Source organism: Delphinus delphis, chromosome 17 (assembly GCF_949987515.2).
Source record: "Delphinus delphis chromosome 17, mDelDel1.2, whole genome shotgun sequence".
NCBI lineage: Eukaryota > Metazoa > Chordata > Mammalia > Artiodactyla > Delphinidae > Delphinus > Delphinus delphis.
In genome coordinates this window covers 40,193,190-40,212,476 of record NC_082699.1, presented here as the reverse complement: position 1 = coordinate 40,212,476, position 19,287 = coordinate 40,193,190, and the positions used below count along the sequence as shown (strand labels likewise).

The window sequence follows — 19,287 nt, the reverse complement described above, 5'->3', positions numbered from 1 at the left end:
CACCCCCCTCTAGGTGGTCACAAAGCACCGAGCTGATCTCCCTGTGCTATGCGGCTGCTTCCCACTAGCTATCTACTTTACGTTTGGTAGTGTATATATGTCCATGTCACTCTCTTACTTTGCCACAGCTTCCCCTTCCCCTTCCCCATATCCTCAAGTCCATTCTCTAGTAGGTCTGTGTCTTTATTCCTGTCTGTCTTACACCTAGGTTCTTCATGACATTTTTTCCCCCTAGATTTCATATATATGTGTTAGCATACGGTATTTGTCTTTCTCTTTCTGACGTACTTCACTCTGTATGACAGACTCTAGGTCCATCCACCTCACTACAAATAACTCAATTTCGTTTCTTTTTATGGCTGGGTAATATTCCATTGTATATATGTGCCACATCTTCTTCATCCATTCATCTGTTGATGGACACTTAGGTTGCTTCCATGTCCTGGCTATTGTAAATAGAGCTGCAATGAACATTTTGGTACATGACTCTTTTTGAATTATGGTTTTCTCAGGGCATATGCCTAGTAGTGGGATTGCTGGGTCATATGGTAGCTCTATTTTGAGTTTTTTAAGGAACCTCCGTACTGTTCTCCACAGTGGCTGTATCAATTTACATTCCCACCAACAGTGCAAGAAGGTTCCCTTTTCTCCACACCCTCTCCAGCGTTTATTGTTTCTAGATTTTTTGATGATGGCCATTCTGACTGGTGTGAGATGATATCTCATTGTAGTTTTGATTTGCATTTCTCTAATGATTAATGATGTTGAGCATTCTTTCATGTCTTTGTTGGCAGTCTGTATATCTTCTTTGGAGAAATATCTATTTAGGTCTTCTGCCCATTTTTGGATTGGGTTGTTTGGTTTTTTGTTATTGAGCTGCATGAGCTGCTTGTAAATTTTGGAGATTAATCCTTTGTCTGTTGCTTCATTTGCAAATATTTTCTCCCATTCTGAGGGTTGTCTTTTGGTCTTGTTTATGGTTTCCTTTGCTGTGCAAAAGCTTTGAAGTTTCATTTGGTCCCATTTGTTTATTTTTGTTTTTATTTCCATTTCTCTAGGAGGTGGGTCAAAAAGGATCTTGCTGTGATTTATGTCATAGAATGTTCTGCTTATGTTTTCATCTAAGAGTTTGATAGTTTTTGGTCTTACATTTAGGTCTTTAATCCATTTAGAGCTTATTTTCGTGTATGGTGTTAGGGAGTGATCTAATCTCATACTTTTACATGTAGCTGTCCAGTTTTCCCAGCACCACTTATTGAAGAAGCTGTCCTTTCTCCACTGTACATTCCTGCCTCCTTTATCAAACATAAGGTGACCATATGTGTGTGGGTTTATCTCTGGGATTTCTATCATGTTCTATTGATCTATATTTCTGCTTTTGTGCCAGTACCATACTGTCTTGATTACTGTAGCTTTGAGGTATCGTCTGAAGTCAGGGAGCCTGATTCCTCCAGCTCCGTTTTCATTCTCAAGATGGCTTTGGCTATTCGGGGTCTTTTGTGTTTCCATACAAATTGTGAAATTTTTTGTTCTAGTTCTGTGAAAAATGCCAGTGGTAGTTTGATAGGGATTGCATTGAATCTGTAGATTGCTTTGTGTAGTAGAGTCATTTTCACAATGTTGATTCTTCCAATTCCAAGAACATGGTATGTCTCTCCATCTATTTGTATCATTTTTAATTTCTTTCATCAGTGTCTTATAATTTTCTGCATACAGGTCTTTTGTCTCCTTAGGTAGGTTTATTCCTAGATATTTTATTCTTTTTGTTGCAGTGGTAAATGGGAGTGTTTTCTTGATTTCACTTTCAGATTTTTCATCATTAGTGTATAGGAATGCAAGAGATTTCTGTGCATTAATTTTGTATCCTGCTACTTTACCAAATTCATTGATTAGTTCTAGTAGTTTTCTGGTAGCATCTTTAGGATTCTCTATGTCCAAAATATAGCAGAGGGAGGAACACTCCCAAACTGATTCTACGAGGCCACCATCACCCCGATACCAAAACCAGACAAGGATGTCACAAAGAAAGATGCCATGGCTTTTAAAAAAATGAATAAATTATGGTAGGAAAATCTAACTCTCACCAACATGACACTTGTTAGGTAATGTATATGCTGGACACAAGTTCTGTGAAACATAGAAAAGTAGATGTAAATTCAAGATTCTGGTGGCATCAAGGTTGCTATATGCATGTACATACACACATATAGCACCTGCACAGAGAATGTTATTCAGGCAGGAAATTGGGAGCCTAATTTAATTTGTCAGCTTTATTATTTTTTAAAAAAATGATAATATTTACCAAATGTCTTGCATCCATGTTTTTATTAAAAATATAATGAGTTTTCTATGATTATCATCCCTGGTTTTTGAATGGATCTGTGTACTCACTGAAAATCTACAGCTGGAGGTATTAGGAAAGAGGAGGGTATTCAACAGCAAAGTATAGACACTTGCTGCTTTTCCTAAAAACCTGATTGCAGAATCGTAGATACTTTGCTATTAAAACCACAATACATTGGGCTTCCCTGGTGGTGCAGTGGTTAAGAATCCGCCTGCCAGTGCAGGGGGCACGGGTTCGAGCCCTTGTCCGGGAAGATCCCACATGCCACGGAGCAACTAAGCCCGTGTGCCACAACTACTGAGCCTGTGCTCTAGAGCCCATGAGCCACAACTACTGAGCCCGCGAGCCACACTACTGAAGCCCATGTGCCTAGAGCCCTGTGCTCTGCAACAAGAGAAGCCACCGCAATGAGAAGCCTGTGCACCACAATGAAGAGTAGCCCCTGCTCACCAAGACTAGAGAAAGCCCATGCACAGCAACAAGGACCCAACCCAGACAAAATTAAATAAATAAATAAATAAAATTTGAAAAAAAAAAAACAAACATAAAACCACAATACATTATGTTGATGGTCACTTCTGGGTTTGAAGCTTCCATTTTCCATGAATTAAATGGAAAAAGTTTGTTCTTTTTATTTTTGCAATTCACTACTCAGGAGCTGTATTCAAAAATAAATAGCTCTAGGCAACTATATGAAGGAAACTTCCAGTTTAACTGATATGAGATCCATTTGCTAAATATGCGGGTAAATTAAGTTTTTAAATTATACAATGTAAAAATAAATAGCTCTTACAATGGCAAGAAATAGAAAAATGCATACTCTGAATCTCCACCTATTAGCGATATTTTTGCCATAGCTCTCATTTTCTCTAAGATTAAACAATATGTTAAACATGATTTGGTCTTTTTTTAAGTTTATATTTACTATAAATCAATTATCTTGAATTTGATCTCAAATTTAATTTTTCTTCAAATAAACATATACAGCATCGAGTAGTATAGATATAAAAAAAAAACAACAACTTTCCTCACTTACTCTACTCAGAGTATGCCAATCATGAAATCAAAATTCTGTTTCATTTTTTAAAATAAACCAAAACTTTTTATAAAATGTTTCTTTCCAAAAATTCATGTACAAATTTTGACCTCACTTTTGTAATTTTCCTTGGCAAAATTTCTGGAATAAATTAATCAAATGCAACCCTCCACAGGAAAACACTTCCAAAAAATAACTTCCTCCACTGAAATGGAATCTACAGAATGACAAGTGACTTCTCCACTTAACAATGTAAAATTTAATGCTTATTTGCCAAAATATTCGTTTTTATTGATAAAAGGAGACTTTGATTGGCAATTCATTAGATATATGAAATAATTTATTTCCTGTTATATACCAAATATTCAGGTACAAATATATCTGAATATCTAGAATAGATGCATTGGAAAGAGAAGAGCAAATCTGAGGTCATATTTTTATTCAGGATAGTAATCTAAGAATATTCCTACCTTTTGATAAATTAGGCTTGAGGCCAAAGTGGAATAAAACAGGTAAGGAAATTAAACTTGTTAAATTTTTTGTAATTGTTGTAATGGGAAGTAACATCTCATAAACTTGTCTAGGAAGAAAATTCTGACCTCCTGTAATAAAGTCAATATGTGCAGAGAAATGTCATGAGTGTCAAATTAAGGGTTGATCTGTCTTCCCTGGAAGAAATACCAGGCCACCTTTCGTCAAGGACTAATTTCATAAATGAGCCTAGCAGGTAGTTACCCAACCTGTATGTTCTGAAAACTCTAGCAATGCTGCCTTTCTCAAAACATCTTTCCAGTGTCTGTTACTGGTACTTAAAATACACCATTAGAAGATTATTATCCTCCTTTCATGTTTTGTCCCATGCTAAAATATAAATACTACAGAGAATAATAATATATGAAGCTTATCAGTCATTTCTGTCTTCATGGTGATGAGTTGTTAATTGAAGAGATAAATAAAGTTGGAAATAATCATCTGTAATGAGAAAGGAAATGCTGTAAAGGTAGAAGGCCCTGGAAGATTCTGGAAGGCACTGGGAATTATGGGAGGTCACGGGGAGAGAAGGGAAGGCAATTTTTTAAACTTTTTATTTTATATTGGAGTATAGTTGATTAACAAGGTTGTGCTGGTTTCAGGTGTACAGCAAAGTGATTCAGCTATACATATACATGAATCTATTCTTTTTCAACTTCTTTTCCCATTTAGGTTATTATATAATATTGACCAGATTTTCCTGTACTATACAGTAGGTCCTTGTCGGTTATCAATTTTAAATATAAGGAAGGCAATTAAGCCAATGGAAGCTTCACAGTTTCTATTTAAATGGAGTTATAATCCTCCTGGGGCATAGCTGCATGGGGTGAAATGTTGCTGGTTGGGTCAAACTCTGCTTCTAAGAGCTAGGAAGATAACACAAGTAAGGTCTTTTGAAACAGAAAATAAAGTATAAAATAGCTAAGAAAACAAACCATTTTTTGATTTGAAAATATGATCCTCAAAGAGTCAGGATCTACAGACATCTGTAACTGCATTTCTTTTCCTGTGTCTACAACATCATTAGAAGGCAAGAAACCCAACAGCAACTCTTTCAGAGAAGGGTCCAAGGGAACATAACATAAGTATTTCTCTAAGTGTGTTCCATGGAATACTTAAGTGGATAGATGCTAGAGTGATGAGTGGGAGGGAGTTCTTTAGATAAGTAAGTTTGAGAAAAGCTTTACACCATAGGTCTCTCTTAAAGGGTTAAAACATGTGTATGGCAGAGACTATTGCATATTCATGAAAATCCATCTCCTTGTTCTCCAGATCACATTTCCCAGCATTCATTTGCAGTTAGGTGTGGCCATGTGCTGGGTTCCAGACAATGGGATGTGCTTTCTCGGTAGAAGTCATGTGTACTACTCTCTGGATTGGCCCATAAAACCTCCCATGCACCATCTTCCTTGCTCTTTGCTCCTTCCAAATGTCTGGAATGGAATAATTCTGGGGTGATCTGAGGACCTCTTCATTCAGGATGATGAAATTGATGGACGGTGAGTGGCTTTATGAATTACCTTTTGGAGGCAGCCACCTAATCAAGAGCTCTACTGTTGGACCATGTCATGAGCCAGAAATATATCTTATAATGTTAAGCCACTGAGATTTCAGTATTTTTTCCTATTACAATGCTTTAGGTATTTATCCTAACTAATAAAATGCTTTGCATCTTAAACGTTTGAAAGGCATTGCAGTTAAAAAATCATATTTACTTTTATTAAACCCAATATTTTCAACTGATTTAATCACAGTACCTTTATGGTTTTGTTTTGTTTTTACTTTAACAACTATTAGCTAGTAGAACTATTAGTTTTTTTATTGGGGAAAAACTATGTCTTTCTTTAGGGAAGACCCACTAAGCCTTTCTTCACTCCCTCTAGCCTTCTAGAAGTTTATTCTAGCTAGAAGAGAAGGAGAGGACTAAGAAACAAACTATGGCCAGGATTATGGGGATGTACAGCACCAGGGATTTTAATTATAAACTCACCCACAGAGCCATGTTAGGTATTCCAACGCAGAATTAACTAGGTGAGTGCAGAGAACAGAGGCATATGGTCTCTGAGGAAGCAGCTCAGAGACAGCCTCTCCCACAACTGGGAGCTGGGCCTGGCCCAGGGGAGCTTTGCCTTCATCCACGAGGACTTTGATGTCAAAGAGACCTTCTTCAATTTCTCCAAGGGGGAAGTGACTGACCCCTTTTGGCCCTGTTCTCATCAAGGTGAACATTTTCCACCTGGACAAGTACAAACAACTCAAGTCAAGGTGCCCATCATGTACTGGGCAGGCAAGTTTGCCTCCACAGTTGATAAGAATTTTCGTTGCCACATCCTCAAACTGCCTTATTGAGGAAATGCCACCATGCTGGTGGTCCTCATGGAGAAGATGGGTGACCATCTTGCCCTTGAAGACTACCTGACCACAGACCTGGTGGACACACAGCTCAAAAACATGAAAACCAGAAAAATAGAAGTTTTCTTTCCAAAGTTCAAATTAGATCAGAAGTATGAGGTGCATCTACAGGGACTGAGGAATATGTAAAACACAGCATGGAAAGGCAATCAGCACAATCCAGGTGGTGGGGAATAATTTGCAAGAGAAAAATATTCCATTTCTTTGACAAATTAGTTATAAGGGAAAAAAGGAAGTGGGAGTGGTCTATATATTGAAAAAGCCGTAAGAAATATATCTGCCATTTGCAATGTGTTGTCTTTATCTAGATCATGATTCAAACAAACTATAGTGAAATATGACATTTGTGAGAGAATAATTTAACAGTGGATACTATTAAGTATTCTTAATAATACCTGACAATTGTATTGAATTTATGATCATAAAAAGTCTTTAGGGACTTCCCTGGTGGCGCAGTGATTAAGATTCCGTGCTCCCAATGCAGGTTTTCGGGTTCGATCCCTGGTCGGGGAACTAGATCCCGCCTGCAGCAGCTAAGAGTTTGCATACCACAACTAAGGAGCCAGTGAGCTGCAACTAAGGAGCCCGCCTGCCACAACTAAGAGCCAGTGCAACCAAATATATATATATAAAAATTTAAAAAAAGAGTCTTTATCTTCTAAAAAAAGGCTGAGGTACATGAACTGCTGAAGGAGATGGGAATCAGCAGAATCTTCTCACCCTGGGCTGACCTGAGTGAACTCTCAGTTACTGCGAGAAATATTAAAATAACCAAGGTTTTACAAAGAGCAATGATTGAGGTTAGTAAGGAACTGAAGCAGTGGCGGGAAACCTGTCAGAAATCACTGCTTATTCCATGCCTCCCATCATCAAAGTGGACCGACCATTTCATTTCATGATCTGTGGAGAAACCTCTAGAATGCTGTTATTTCTGGGCAGGGTGGTGAATCCAACTCTCCTGTGACCTATGACATGCATGAGTATTTAGAACTATAGCAAATGTTGAATCTGAGGTGTTTGAACCCACACAGGACGGTGGCACTGGGTGTCGAAAAGAGAGAGTGTCCCCCCTTGTCCTCAAATGCTAGTTTGAGTCGTTCTGAGATAAATCTGAGTATTAAATTCAAATTTATTTTAAGGAGAAAAAAATAAAGTAAAAGGAGGGGAAAAAGCGAGAATCATATATAGAATCTAAGGACTAGTGAGAAGAGACAAGTGTGGTGACAAGGTTCTAATTTTTTTAAATTTTGCCTTACTTTCCTCTTTTCATATAAGGAATCATTATACAGGAATAGTAATTACTAATAATGGCCTTGTTCAGTTACTTTAATAAAAATACCTATTGTGATCTTGTATCTATTAGGACTCTATCAGAATGAGCAACTCAAATGAAGGGGATTTATTGGCCTCAGAGGCAGGACAAACCTTAGTACTGGTTTGCTCCAACTGCTCTTTTGGCCTTGCTGTTCTTCCTCCTGTGAGATAAGCAGCATTTTCAGTTTGCTTTCCATTGCGGTAGCAAGAACTGCACTGGTTCTAGGGTTTGCATCCATACATCAGAGGAGAACTTATTTCCCCCAAGAAAACTTCACCCACATTGTGTTGATCTAATGTAGGTTAACACCCCGTCTGTTTTTTCTTTTTAACATCTTTATTGGAGTATAATTGCTTTACAATGGTGTGTTAGTTTCTGCTTTATAACGAAGTGAATCAGTTATACATATACATATGTCCCCATATCTCTTCTCTCTTGCGTCTCCCTCCCTCCGACCCTCCCTATCCCACCCCTCTAGGTGGTCACAAAGCACGGAGCTGATCTCCCTGTGCTATGTGGTTGCTTCCCACTAGCTATCTATTTTACGTTTGGTAGTGTATATATGTCCATGCCACTCTCTTACTTTGTCCCAGCTTACCCTTCCCCCTCCCTGTATCCTCAACTGCATTCTCTAGTAGGTCTGTGTCTTTTTTCTTGTCTTGCCCCTAGGTTCTTCATGACATTTTTTTTTTTTTAGATTCCATATATATGTGTTAGCATACGGTTTTTATTTTTCTCTTTCTGACGTACTTCACTCTGTATGACAGACTCTAGGTCCATCCACCTCACTACAAATAACTCAATTTCGTTTCTTTTTATGGCTGGGTAATATTCCATTGTATATATGTGCCACATCTTCTTCATCCATTCATCTGTTGATGGACACTTAGGTTGCTTCCATGTCCTGCTTATTGTAAATAGAGCTGCAATGAACATTTTGGTACATGACTCTTTTTGAATTATGGTTTTCTCAGGGCATATGCCCAGTAGTGGGATTGCTGGGTCGTATGGTAGCTCTATTTTGAGTTTTTTAAGGAACCTCCATACTGTTCTCCACAGTGGCTGTATCAATTTACATTCCCACCAACAGTGCAAGAGGGTTCCCTTTTCTCCACACCCTCTCTAGCATTTATTGTTTGTAGACTTTTTGATGATGGCCATTCTGACCGAACACCCCTTCTTGTACCTGCACAAGTTCCAGTGTTTGGGAAAATGCCGTATACTGATTGACTTGTGTTTGCGTAACCTGGACCAGTCAATATGGCAAAAGGGACCATCTGATTAAACTACACATGTCAGGCCCCTCACTTGTAGCTGGTGGTAGGTTAAATCCTTCCCCACACCATATGGCTGTCACACAACAGGGGAGAGGTGGAATTATTGATGAAGGGACAATCACAGATCAAATTTTGAATAAATTATATAATAATAAGAGTTAACACTTACATACCAGACACTTACTATATACCAGGCACTATTCTAAATGTTTAAATATAAAATAAAAATATAATTAACTCATTAAATTAGTTAACTCACAGCAACACCATAAAATAGTCACTATATTAACCTCACTTTACAATGAGGAAACTGAGGCATAGGTAGATTTTGTTTTGTTTTGTTTTGTTTTGTTTTGCCCAAAATCAAAGCATGTAGATAACAGAGCTTGGCTTTGATTCTATACAGTCAAGATTAACATATACATATGTAAGTATACACTTAATAATATGTATAAATACATTTATGCTTTTACACACATATATACTTATACACATATTTATACCACATACACACACTCACTCACACACACTCACATATTGGATAAGTCCAGCTCTTCAGATCTTATGATTATAACAAAGGTGCCATCTGGTGTTAGAACCCTCTAATTGCAGAAAAAGCACCCAAGTGGAAATGAAGACCCTCAAACAATAGAAACTTAACTTCAAAGTAGTCTAAAATCCTAACATCAGAGCTCTGTCTCTCTCTTTGAGGCATCCTTATCATGCCTGAAAACACATTTAACCTTTCACAGTGTTGCTTCCAGCTGGCCCTGCATACTTATTCTCTATATGACCTGTGAAAACCACTCCTGAATGGAAATCATTTCATTCTCATGTCCATGGAAAGAGCATAACACGGAATTTTTTAAATTTGGGGATAAAATGAGTTGTCCTATATTACACACCAAGTCCTCCCATCAGTCCAGCCCTGTGCCTACGTCTGCCTGTCCCAAGTGGCTGACTTTGGAGGCAACATGGTACTTTTTTTCCTCTTTCAGTTAGTGGATAAAATGTGATGACTGCAAATCTTTCCCAGGACATGGGAGTACATTGTGGCAGAATCCCCTGTTTAATTTCTCTAACTGCTTTGTTAAACTTGGGACTTGATATTGGTCTGACATAGTGGGGGAGCTCTCCAGGGATGATACCTTGGATAGAAACCCAACCCTGTGTTTTCTCTTCTCTTTCAGAATAATTAATTCTAGATTTTTGAAACTACTTCCATAATTAACCTTGAATTGAAACAAGGTCACCAGGAGCAGTACCCTCTAGCCCACACCTTCTTGTCAGCCTGGGTAAGACTGTAACTTACCCAGTCAGAATTTCCTCCAGTTAATGATTTAATAAGCCTTCTGGTAAACCAAAGGAGCAACTTAATATGCTCACACTGACTCCTCTCCTTAAAAGTGCTATTAAATATAGAGTGCCTGCCTCACTCTCAAGGGAGCACCCTATTAAAATAAATGATTAGTTACTATACACACACACACACACACACACTCATTCACACAGACTCACAAACAAGAGTCCAACACTGTAGGCTTAACCTTTGGGCTGCTGAACATCAAGTTTCTCATAGCACGTAAGGTGTTAATAGTGTGGTGTTATTTCAATGCATTCAAGTGAGCTGAAAGTTTTTGGCAAAATAGAACCTTCTCTTAGTTCATATTCAAGTAACAAAGGTTGCACAAATGCAGATTACACAATTTCACAGCTGTATAACATCAGCATGTTTTTAAAAAGACATGAAAGAGACAGTGCTGAGCAGAAGTTCACTGATACATGGCAAGCAGTGTGGTTTTCAAAGGTTTTCCCTTGAATCAGTATCTCATTAAATGGTTTGGCAATAAGGATTTATCATAATCAGTGTGAACTGCAAATATTCTAAGGTCATGAGCTTTTCAGTGGGTAACAAGTGTCATTAAAGGAGCCCCCGTTCTACTCAAAAGCTGCTTCTGCTCCTTTGGTCTGTTGGTAGACCCCAAACCTTGCTTCCGGGAACTTAGGTCCAGAGCTCTATACACAAGTCAGGGATAAAGAAGTAATGATATTTACATACTCTTTCTTTACATAATCTGGAAGACTCAGAGTTCAAACTACCTATTTTAACAAGAGACTATGAAAATATTTCTTCAACACCAGTGAAAATTCTGCACCTAATTAACATTTTTATTTCTTAACCTTTTCAGTTCAGCTGAGTTCTCTTTTTGGAGTAAACTCTCCCCCTTGATTACAAGGGCCATTCATGAACCTACCTGTCAGGGAGTCTTCAGTGTTCTTTTGTCGGCTAAGATACCATATCACCCCACTATTCCTCCTGCCAGACCCAGTCCTACCATCTCCCTTCTGCCCTAGACTCCTTGTACAATAACCAAGGTCTGAAGACCTGAATTCAAGTTCTAAAATGAACAAATAATGAGGGAACTTTCTGCCATGATGGAAATATTCAATTTCTTGCTTTGAGCAGTAGAGAGAAGAGTTTATAGACATTTCAAAACTCATTGAAATAAATACTTAATACCTATGCTTTCTTTGTATATAAATTAGACCTCAATTTTTTTAAAATGAGCAAATATCCTCTATACCCATTAGGAAATTCTCTTTGGGGGACATGAGTTTATTGCCCTCTATGGAACACCCATCTACCTGGGCCAAAACTGAAAGAAGCACAGGCCTTATTTTCAGGTTGGGCTCTGTGACTGTGTTGATGATGGAGGCTCCTAAAGAGAAACCTTAGTGACTCATGACCCAAGTCCAGAGATGACACCACCTTCAGGATAAGAATGTCCAATGTGAAGGCTTGCAATGTCTCCCCTCCAAAATGCCTCGTATTTACACACAGAATGTTATGACTCCTTAGACATGGTAGAAAAAAGTAACTTCTGCTGAAGACTCAGTCTTGTAACATCCAAAAAAGTCCTGTGAGGAGAAGGTATAAGGAAGGATCTAACTCTAATTATGCTGCCAATCCAGGACCCGCCAGCCTGCCTCTCATTCTGGTTACCTCCAAGTAATGGCAAGCATCTATTGAGCACTATGTACTAGATGTAGTTCTGGATACTTGACTTGTATTAACTCACCTAATCATCACATCTTCTTTAGTTGGTACAGAGGAGAAGAGTAGAAGGACGGAAGGTGCTATGGTGTGATTGCCTTACCTACCTCGACAACTTGATCTTCTTTCTCCTTTCCCACCATTTCCTCATGAAATCAAAGAAATGGGGATAAGCATGATCTCTGAAGCGCAAGTCAAGAATGGAAACAGGAGGACAAAGGCAGCCAGGAGCATAGGTCACTTCCACAGTTAGAATCAGGAGGAACCCCAGGAGTGGCATGTGAAGGGCAGAGAAGTATACTCTACCTTGTGGGCATATTTCTTGCAGAGAATTTAAAAACAATAATAAAGCTGATCTGCATTTTATTATCACCATGTGTTGATAACTCTAAACAATATCAATGAGAAGCTACTGTTTCCCCCCAAAAATCTTTTGTCTAAGTTCTAAACCATTCTTATAGTTTCCATTGAGTTTTACCATTAGTATGCAAACCTGAAATTAGTAAATTTTTATTAGTCTTTAGTAGTATTGTATTATGCATACAGTTAATTCAGAAAACTCCTAGTTATATAGTCAGCCCTCAACACATGTGGACTAAGCTACACACATTGGTTTTGAGAGTAAGTTGGTAATAGTTCAGAATGAATCTTTCAAGCTCACTTTGGGCACAGTTCACCTCTCCAACCCCATGGTACTACATATTCCTGTGTTTATGCAGTAAATAAAAATAAACAATGACATCACAGTGATTGTAAAGGCAAAGAAAGAGAACTTGAAATACTTTAATTTGGTATTCGGTGTGGGCACTTGAAGTTTTTATTTTTTGGAACTTTCAGAAAAAGTCAATTCATTCATTCCAGTATTACTTCCTTGTTGGAAAATGCTGCAGAATGTAAGTATAAGAGTGAAAAGGCTTTCCCAGGGAAGACGAAGCTATGCCCACAGAAAGACACAAAAGAAAATATGGTACAAGAGAATCAGTTCAAATTTTATTCTCGTTGATGCAGTTTTTCTTTTCTGTTATTTTTTTTCTGATGTAAAGCTTTAGATGAGATTAATCAAACACAAAAATATTTGCAAACAACCAGCATCAGCTTTGAACAATGCATAGTGAGACATCAAGCTTTAAAATGGATTCTTTTAGACAACTAACACAGATCGCGCAAGGCTATTAACCACGCAACAAAAAATATAGAGAAATGGACATTTCTTAGAAAACAGAATAAAATTTCGAAGAATGCCAGGAGAAACCACAAAAAATGCAGCTCTTACATTGCCAGAAGCAATTAAACAATAATATATGAATCCCACAATCATTTTCACCAAGAACTAGACACTTATTCTAAAGCCATTGATCAAAATATGTCCATTTCCTTTGTCACTTAGCTATTTTTAAATGATTTTTGCAGAAGAATTAAAACTTTGGAAGTTCTCACCAGAAATAATAGAGATTTCTGATAAATTTTCTAGTGAAGATATTTTAGTGGAGATATTTCTGCTGAGAGGTATTTGAAAGGCATATACCCAGAGAAAACCGTAATTCAAAAAGAATATGCACCCCAATGTTCATTGCATCACTATTTATAATAGCCAGGTCATGGAAGCAACCTAAATGCCCATCGACAGATGAATGGATAAGGAAGATGTGGTATATATGTACAATGGAATATTACTCAGCCATAAAAAGGAATGAAATTGGGTCATTTGTAGAGACTTAGATGGATCTAGAGACTGTCATACAGAGTGATATAAGTCAGAAAGAGAAAAAAAATATTGCATATTAACGCATATATGTGCAAACTAGAAAAATGGTACAGATGAACCTGTTTGCAAGGCAGGAATAGAGACACAGACATAGAGAAAAAACATATGGATGCCAAGGAGGGAAAGGGGGGTGGGTGGGATGAATGGGAGATTGGGATTGACATATATACACTAATATGTATGAAATAGATAACTAATGAGAACCTGCCGTATAGCACAGGGAACTCTACTTAGTGCTCTGTGGTGAACTAAATGGGAAGGAAATCCAGAAAAGAGGGGATATATGTATACAAATGACTGATTCACTTCACTGTACAGTAGAAGCTAACACAACATTATAAAACAACTATACCCCAATAGAAAAAAAAAAAAAGAAAGCCACTAGAAATGTGTCTGAATGAAAAAAAAAAATGAACAGTATTGCAATTTCTAGAATATTGTGTTTGGGATTTTTATGAATGTCTACCAAATTTATCCTATGTGTGAGACTTTTCTATTTGTATACATGTTGTTTCACATGAAAAAAATTGAAATTGAAATTAATAAAGTGTTCTTCCATAAGATAGGATGGCAAATCTGGTCGTACTATTTTTGGAACGTGAATATGCAAAGAAGATAAGCTTGTCATTGACAAATTTGCAGAAGTTAAAGCTCAGAAATAGAAACTGTAATACTATTATTCATTACAGTTTCAGAAAAACATAGGTATAAGGATTTTCCCTTCCCCCCCAAAAATATATTACTATAGTTAAAGTCTTACTCCATTACTTTTTCCTTTTTGTACTGTATGTAATATTTATTTTCACTAGTATGATTATATACATATACATCAAGAGAGTTAAATTTTCACAGTGTTTCTTTTCTGGCTATTATTATTATTTAGCTCATTACTTAGTTTAGCGTAGAGAAGGAAGATTTTTTAAAAAAATAATCCTCTGTGAGTGTTAAGCATACTACAAACGTCACTGAAGCCAGTTATAAAAACCCAGGTATAAAACTGGAAGTGAATTGTGGACAGCCCTGTGGTCTGACATCCTTTTTATTATCTAATATCTAGTGTATTATAATAGCTTCCAACATTTTAAAATATTTCTCTTTACTCCGTATTTACCCTTTATGTTCCTGTCAGACCCATCAACCAAATGTTCATGGCGAAAGTCAGCAGTGACTCCAAAATTTGTATATAAGAGGAGCTTTCTTAGAAGTGTCCATCTGCTTGAAGGGGACATCAGAGGCCTTGTCTAAGGACGAATTTGCTTAGCAAGGGCAAGGGTTTAACTAATATGCTTATTTGGAGGCATAGGAGGTAGGGAGGAACAGGTGGGAAGGAGTCAAAAGCCAGCTTTCCTGTCTACTGCTGAGTGATCGTATGGAGGTGTACTAACTCCACAAGTCCAGAGATCAAGAACCCCAGGTGAAATCCAGCGTATCAGCTAATCATGTGATTGTGGACAAGTTTTTACTCTCAGTCTCCTCATCTGAAAAATGATGGGGTTGGGCCTAGATGGTCTTTAAAGCCCCTTCCAACCATAACATTCAATGGTTATGACTCATTTGCCATGGCAGTCTTCAACTATGGATGGCCCTAGATTTATGCCAAATTTACATTGCATCAAAGTGGAGAGACAAACAGCCACGGAGCCAGAGACTATGAGTTAATCGGCAAGCCACAGTTGGATAAATGAGAAAGTATCAGGTTCCTGTTTAAGAGACCAGGTGTTTTACATAGTGTGTGTTGTTCTTCCATAAACTTTGGCTTCTTAGATCATGTCTACATTCACAAGTCCTTCTGTAAACCGTGTCACTATCAACTGAGACAAACACTTAAGTTTTCTCTTTCTGTGTCACCTGGAACTCCTTTAATCCCACTGGACAAAAATTGGGTAGAAGTAATTTTAAAAATTGCTGCATATCAGTCTAGTTTACACAACAAATATTTCCATATGGGCAGGAGCCAGTTTTCTGGTATTTGGAGGACAGGCCAGATCTCAGAGTGGTCTTTTAACTCAAAAACCAAATGTGGGGTGAGCTCATTCACTGGAACTTTGTTAAGGAGAATTCATTTCATTTCCTTGGCATAAATTAAGCTGTAGTGAACGAGTGAAAGATTCCACCACCTTTCACTGAGACGGTAAATTGAGCTCTGCAGTGGAGGTCAGAAAGAGACCTGGGCCCTCTGGAGAATGTGGAGGAAGTGGGACCCGATGGCGTGTGTTTGTTTCCCAGCTGGAAGGCAGGGAGAATCAAACAAGTGGCCAGTGAAACTGCAGGCCTACATCCTTCAGTGGGAGAAGAGCTAGTGAGAATCTCTGGATCCTGCCCAGGCTGCAGTGGGGGAAAGAGGAGAAGGGAGAGACTTGTCTACAGGAGAAGGAGGTGTGCCTACTTCACAGCCCTCTTCTCGGACTGGAGACACCCCTACCAAGGGCAAGGAGTAGTCCTGGGGGCACCCCTGTCTCTGGTGAGTGCAGGCTGGCTTCTGGGGCCTCCAGGCAAGGAAGAGCCTCCATTGCCAGCTCCTCTGCTTGTTGAACCCTTCAAATGTGGATGCGCCATGGGCTTTCTCCTCAGACTTCTGGGGTCCTCAGAGTCCCCATCTCTCAGAGCAGCTTCCAACTCCCACATCTGTAGTCAGTTGCCATCTGCGTAACACCAAAACTCCTCAGCCGTGGCTCAGCCCAAACCATTCTCCTGTGAGCTATACTCTAAAACCCAGCAGCTTACTGTACCTCTCCACACCTTTAGGTACCCCCAAATCCTACCTGAATCCAACCTAGATATCTGCATGCTCACACAAGCCCTGTGTCCTCTCAGAATATGCCACAAACACCCTTTCACTCACCTGCCTCAGAAACCAGAAATTCAACCTCATCACAACCCCATCCAATTAGTCACATCATCATATAGACTTCATTTCCTTACAGTCGCAAATTTATTTTTCCCCTCCGTTCCCACCACCACTGAATTAATTCAGTCCCTCACCACTCATTTCCAACTACCAATAGTGACCAATAGTGACCCTGCTGCCAATCTTGTTCCTTCCAATGAGATCTCCATGCGCTCGCAGAATGAGCTTTCAGAAATGCATATATAATCCCGTTACTCCCCTGCTTAAAACCCTTTGATGATGCCTAAAACAAAGTCAAAAGGCAAATGATAAAATGGGAGCAAATATGTGCATCACATATGATAAAGAGTTAACATCCCTAATATATTCAGAATGCCCATACATTGGTGAGAAGACAAACAGAAACATGGGCAAAGGCTATAAACAGGTCTTTCATCCACTAGGAATGAAATGATCAACAAACCTATGATAAGAACCTGCTGTATAGCATAGGGAACTCTATTCAATACTCTATAATGGCCTATATGGGAAAAGAATCTAAAAAAAAAGAGTGGACATATGTATATGTATAACTGATTCACTTTGCTGTACACCTGAAACTAACACAACATTGTAAATCAACTATACTCCAATAAAAATAATAATAAAAATAAAAACCTATGAAAAATGTGTGAGCTCTCATCGTCAAGCAAACGCAAATCAAAAGAACTATGAGGGGGCTTCCCTGGCGGCACAGTGGTTGAGAGTCCACCTGCCGATGCAGGGGACACGGGTTCGTGCCCCGGTCCGGGAAGATCCCACATGCCGCGGAGCAGCTGGGCCCGTGAGCCATGGCCGCTGAGCCTGCGCGTCCGGAGCCTGTGCTCCGCAACGGGAGAGGCCACAGCAGTGGGAGGCCCGCGTACCGCAAAAAAAAAAAAAAAAAGAAAAGAAAGAAAAAGAACTATGAGATTCTACTTTTTCACCTTATAAGATTGGCACAAATTAAGTTTGAGAACATCTAGGAAGATGTGAAGAGGGTATGAGGACTTACGCATTCTCATATATTTCCACAAGCTTTATGAAAAGTAGTCTGCCAGGATATGTTCAGATTTAAAAAGGAATGGAACATTCAGGGCAGCTATCACACCTAGAACTATTTCCAACAAAAAGAAAAGTACCAATATGTAAGAATATTGGTATATGCATGTTTATTACAGCACTGTTTGTAACAGCAGAAAAACTAGAAACAACCTGAATGACCTTCAATAGAAAAAAAAGTTAAATAAAATACATTCATACTATGGAACAATATTATGCAGCCATTTAAAAGAAATGAATGATCAAAATGTATTATCATGGAAGGGTATCCATAATGTATTATTAAGTTTTAAAAAGGCAGGTTACAAAGCAATGCGTATAGCCTTATCTTGTATTTGTGAAAATTAAGCAGTCATATATTTGCACATATTTATTTTATAATCAAGACGTGAAAGAATGTATACCACGGGGGAAACGGAGGTGGAGGCTAGAAGAGATTTTTAAAATATAGCTCTGATTGTTTAACATTCATTTTTCCTCATCCCAGGGCCCTGTGTATTTTCTTCACAGCATGCCATCATCACAGTCCATAACGAATTTCTTATGTCTATTTCTAACATGGGCTTTGTCTATCTCTTTCCAATAGAATATAAATTTTTTGAGAACAGAGACCCATACCCATCTTGGTAACCACTAACTCCTCATCTTACAGGGCCTGGCACTTAAAAATACTTATTGATTCCATATATATGTGTTAGCATATGGTATTTGTTTTTCTCTTTCTGATACTCCAATAAAGATTTTTAAAATAAATAAAATAAAGTTAATAAGCTAAAAAATACTTATTGAATTGGTTTATTAATTAATAATTCAATGGTTTCTGTAATTAAAAAAAGAAATTAAAAGGTCAAACTCCTATAATGGCTACTTACAGTTTCTGGAATAAAAGCTTGGAGCACATTCATTCATCATCAGCTTCCTGGCTTTCTCTGCAGCTTCACCTCCCCGCTCCCCTCACCATGGCCCCCCATTCTGCCCCAGGAGTTCTTCTCTCCAAGGCTAAGATTCCTTGAGGGCAGGGACCATGGCTTACTAGATTTTGGATCCCTATGCCTTATACAGTGCCCAATATGTTATAGTTCCTCAGGGAATGTTTGTTAAATGATCACTTCAATTGCAGACGGGGGAGGAGGGGAATGAATGAAATGGCTTAGACCTGAAGGAGGGGATCCCCTCTCAATGGGAGATGCCTTGCCTTACAAGCTCTGGGACCTTGGGAAAATCACTTATAAAATGGATATAACTACAACATTAACCCCTTTACAGGGTTATTAGTACGCAGTGAGATAGCAGGCGTGAATGTATAGTGTAAACTTTAAAGAACTGTACATATATTGCTATTTTTATTAGATAGATATAGATAGATAGGCTTAATGTCACATTTATTTCTCTAAATCAAATTTAATCTGTACCAGATGCCACTGAATAGCAAGAAATTCAATTTCATTATTGTTGGTGTTTCCTTCCACTGCCCCCAGCATCATTCAGAAGTGCCAAGTGCCTTTCCCTGGTCATCATATTTAAAGAGGGCCCTCTCATCATCAGCTCCTACAGCTCACTGTGAATATGCTTATGGTCCAAGCCCAGGAGGTCCTCATGTAGACAGGAGGCCCTGTGCTTCCAT

At 38.4% G+C, this 19,287-nt stretch overlaps 1 pseudogene; it reads left to right on the top strand.

Annotated features, from left to right (window-relative positions):
• Positions 1–3,083: 3,083 nt before the first annotated feature.
• On the top strand, positions 3,084–7,287 carry LOC132440335 (protein Z-dependent protease inhibitor pseudogene; annotated as a pseudogene).
• The last annotated feature ends 12,000 nt before the right edge of the window (positions 7,288–19,287 follow it).